The sequence below is a fragment of the Nematolebias whitei genome, chromosome 20, assembly GCF_014905685.2.
Source record: "Nematolebias whitei isolate Nwh7 chromosome 20, NemWhi1, whole genome shotgun sequence".
NCBI classification, from domain to species: Eukaryota; Metazoa; Chordata; class Actinopteri; order Cyprinodontiformes; family Rivulidae; genus Nematolebias; species Nematolebias whitei.
Genome location: NC_056517.1, coordinates 12,746,136 through 12,751,030, shown reverse-complemented (window position 1 = coordinate 12,751,030; position 4,895 = coordinate 12,746,136).

Sequence of the window (4,895 nt, the reverse complement as noted above, 5' to 3'; positions counted from 1 at the left end):
ACATGCATGTTAGGTAGAGATGGGGCCGATCTGATCCGGTATCGGCATTGGCCTCCAATACAAGCATAATTTACGTAAAGGATTTTTCCGATCCAACCTGCATAGATTTCCGATCCATCATGCATGTCTGTGTCTGTTGAAACAAATCGAGATTCCCTGCCAGCTGCTCTGCACGTTGGCTTCAAAATATGGAATGGATTTCCTGAACGGAGGCGTATCTCATGAACTCAGAGTAATAAGACCTGCCTCACATTCAGGAAATCCATTTCATAGTTTGCAGCCAGCTACAACGTGAGGACTGTACTTGGACTGTTAGCAGCGCTGTGCCTAACGGCTAACCAACTTTTCCTCGAACCATGTCCGCTGTGTGGAAGTATTTTACACTAGAAACACCACAAAACAAGACAGCAATGTGCAATGTCTGCAGAGCTATAGCGCCACAGTAAGCCGCGGTAAAGTTAGTTTTACGATGGACATTCGAGCTCCGTGGCTTCAGCGGTTTGCTCCTCTCGCTGAACCCATAGCAGGCAGCCCGACCCTGGCCAGCTGTGCCCCATCTGCCCCATTCAGTCTGCCTGTCTCGGAGGAGGGGCAGATTGAGTGTGGCTGACCAAAATCAGACCGTCCGCCCCTGACAGAACAAGAAGAACACACCGCTGAAGCCACGGAGCCCAAATGTTTACTGAGAAGCTGCTAAACTTCATCATAATTAATGACCACCCGCTATAGTTGTAGAAAACGAAGGATTTCACAGCTTGACATTCAGTCAAGATATATAGTTTACTCTCCAGGAGATATTTATCAGTACAACAGTAGACAATAATAAAAAAGCATATGAATTGAAAATTACAAGGAAAAAAATGTGTGTGTGTGTGTGTGTGTATGTATATAGATAGATAAATAAATAAAAGAAACAAAAACAGCTACATTATAAAGTGATGTAAAATATTAGATCCAGAGTGTGGCCCCAGTGATCCACGAGAAACAGGAACATGTTGGTTTATGCCATGAACTTATGTTTAAAGCCATTTAATATTTGTATTTAATTTATTTATTCATTCATTTAAAAGAGAAAATAAACAAAACAAATTTATTAAAAAGAAAACATTGAATGAAAAGAGTGCAAAAAGAAGAAAAATATATATATCCCCCTTATTTTAAAAAATAAAATAACTTTAAACAAAGAATAACTTAAATTAATCAATTTAATATCCACTTTAAAGCTAGGAATAAAAAAACAGACCTTTTGTGTTAGCAGGATTTAAATCTAACTTTGAAATTTATCCAACATTAATAAAACTTACCTCAAGTTGCTTTTTTGGACATGCATGCATATATTTGTACAAATTGTACTTGAGAGGAGATTATTACAGCCTCATATAAAACCAATAATGATGATGTTATCGGAACTGGATTGGTATCGGATCGGAAGTTTAAAAAAATGTGGATTGGTTCATCCCTAATGTTAGGCTGATTGGTAACTCTAAATTGTCCCTAGGTGTGAATGGTTGTTTGTCTTGTTTGTCTCTATGTGGCCCTGTGATGGACTTGCGACCCGTCCAGGGTGTACCCCGCCCCTCGCACAGTGATTGCTGGACATGGGCACCAGCGACCCCCGTGACCCAAAAATGGAATAAACGGGTAAAGATAATGGATGGATGGATATATATATATATATATTATCTACTTGGATACAATATTATGCTTTATTATCCCATAATAAGGTGCTTCCTATTTTTCTACTAATATACTAATGACTCATTGGTTTCTAAAATTCAGTAACATTTTATCAAAAATATTTTATTTGGATCTAAAATACTGACAATTGTCAGACGTTAATTCTAGTTCATTTTCAGGATGTAACACAAATGTTTTTAATCTTTATAAGTTGTGAATTGTGTTATTCCAGTTTAGCTCTTTGATTTGATTCTCAAGTGAACTTTTGTGGCTCTGGACCAGTTTTATTTAGTAAGAAAAATGCAAAAATGGCTCTTTTCGTAGCAAAGGTGCAGATCCCCGACCTGGTCTCATTCTAGTCAATAATATAACCAACCAGCTAGTTTATTTTGTGCATGCATGTGTTGTCTGTCTGTGATCTGATCAGATTAACTTAGCTCTTGGAATGAACAGTATAAATGAAAGTTGAGAACATGTGCAGGTGTTTGTTGTTGCATGTGTGTCAAACAGTAGAGGGCAGGCAGAAGTTCTGTCAGCTCTACCAGTGAAAACATGCTGAGATGGGGAGAAAGGGGACAAACAGGAACAAAACACACCACGAGCTGAGGAGGAGGGGGGTACAGGAGAAATGAGGATGGAGGAAGGCCCATTCTGTCATGGCCCCAGTCATGTCGGGCGGGGGGACTAACACTAATGATCTCTCAGCATCTCTGTCAGCAGGAAGAGAGAAACAAATCAGCTGCTGAAATGAGACAAAATCAAGTTCTATCAATCCACAACGCTCTCTCCTGTCTGACGTTTTTTTCTGCTGTTTTCTTTCTTCATAACTGAAAGAAAATGTTGCTTATTGAAACACATTTTGTTTTGTGTTTACGCACTTAATTAACCCAACCGTGTCCCTGCCTCTGCTCCTCAGGTTGCATCTTCCTGACTTTCTATTAGCACCTCCAGCACCTCCAGTCTGTGCCGACAGCCACTAAGAACCTCATTAACTGTGAGGAGAGGAGAAACACAAACAGTGTCAGCTAAGGAGACAGCAGCACAACAGCAAATTGCTAGGGAGCTCATCTAAATGCACGTGTGGCTGGTGGAAGTGGAACAACATGGCAGTGGGGTTTGTGGTTGGAGGATGGGAGTGAGGCTGCAGGTTTGAGGCCAGGACTCCTGCTGCTGTCTGTCATCACAGCAGCTCTGCTGTGGCTGAGGCTACATGAGTAATAAGAATGTGACAGGCTGTCAGGCACACTGGTCCTGCCTCGACATGTCACTAAACACAACACCATCTTGCTGCTGATTGGTAATTAGTGGGATGTGGAGTGGGACAGACCTACGGACACCAGGAGTGGAGGCTGAAGGAGCCGGCGAGGATGGAGAAACACATGGGTTAAACAACTTCTGTGCAATGTTTTGCTAACTAAAGCAAAGCTTTTTTTCTTTTTTTATGGTGAAAATGTAGCTGTAGCTGGGATACAGTCACAAAGTTTGTGAAGATTGCTCTGGCAGCTTGCACAAACTGTTTGCAACAAACACTGATTTCAGTTACTGCATGGAGGAGCAGCTGTGGCTCTGCAGCCAGAACCTCATGGATTTAAACCTTAACCTGGATGTTTTTCTGTGTGGGGTTTCTACCTGGTACTGTGTGAGCAGAGGTGGAAAGAAAACTGAAAATTTGTACTCAAGTACAAGTACTGTTACACTGCTTAAATCGTACTCAGTTACAAGTAAAAGTACTGGTGTTATAAAATTACTTAGGTAAAAGTACAAAGTACTATTTTCAAAAACTACTCAGATTATTCAAAAAAGTTCAATCGGGTCCTCTGGACATTCAAAAAACAAGAAAACAAACAAAAAACAAAAGAAAGCAACAAAAAAAATGTAGCTTTTTTGCTTTGTTTTGTTTTTTGTTTGTTTTCTTGTTTTTTGAATGTCCAGAGGACCCAATTGAACTTTTTTTGGATTTTTCTACCTGGATTATTGAGCATGTATCAGGATACTCAGATTATTAATTACTTTTTAACCTGTTGATGTTTTATTGTGTTGTCAATAGAAGTCATTCAGTTTTGATTCATTATATATAATCACTACATTCAAAGCTCATTTCTCAGACGCTCAGAAGCTCCGTCTTATTTTAGTACCAGACAAACCGATGGCAGTGACAATATCTAAAATCTTTACATACTTAGCCAAACTAATAACCCACACATACAAACAATAAAAAAGCAATATCATACAGGTAGCTGTAAAACCTCGTATAGCGCAATATGTTTTTTGAGATTAGATGCTGAAGTCTTGTAAGCTGCTATCACCGTAGAGATCAAACAAAGTTTGCATCTGGACGCTGTCTCCTTTTCACCCTCGATACATGAACAATTCCTCCAGGTACGGCCACGGGCACTCGTCCTCAGCCTTTACCTTGTCATTTTCTCTGTTGACAGCGTTATCCTCTGTCTCCATTTTGTTTTTTTCTCCAACTCTTCGGTCCATAAATGACTCTCTACTCTACAGAGTTGTCCTTTGCTTACGTCATAGGTAATTGGCACGTTCACGATCTGAGTCTTATTGGCTAAAAAGATGCAGATGAACGGTTTGAATAGTAATTCAAATCGTGGCCATATTCAGTAGCGACTTCTGATTTAAAAGTAGCAAAGTAGATTACGTGGTCTAAATTGTACTTAAGTATGAGTAAAATTACACACTTGAAAGAAATACTCACAAAAGTACAAGTACCCCCAAAAATCTACTTAATTAAAATGTGAGTATTTGTAATTCGTTACTTCCACCCCTGTGTGTGGGTTTATCCAGACACTGTGGTTTCCTCTTACAGTTCAAGAACATGAATCTTAAGTTGTTTGGGAAACTGTTTCTAGGTGTACCTGTATGAAATGTCCAGGGTGTAGAAAAAAACCTCACACAACTTTACTGAAAATCAACAAAAACAAATGTGTGCCGACAATAGGAAGGAAGGAATTCTGAAAATCTAAATCATTTGACTCACCTGTCTTAGCTTAGAACATGTGTTCCCTCAATGAGGACTGAACTAGGCAAAAGGGCCTTCTCCTACTCCGCTCCTATTTCCTGGAATATCTTACAAAAAGATTTGAAGCTCTCGACCTTGACCTCTCTAATGCCCCTTTTCCATTAGTACCGGTACGGGCCGGTACAGCCCGGCTCTACTCTACTCGGTACGGTACAGGTTGTGTTTCCATTATGCTTTCAGT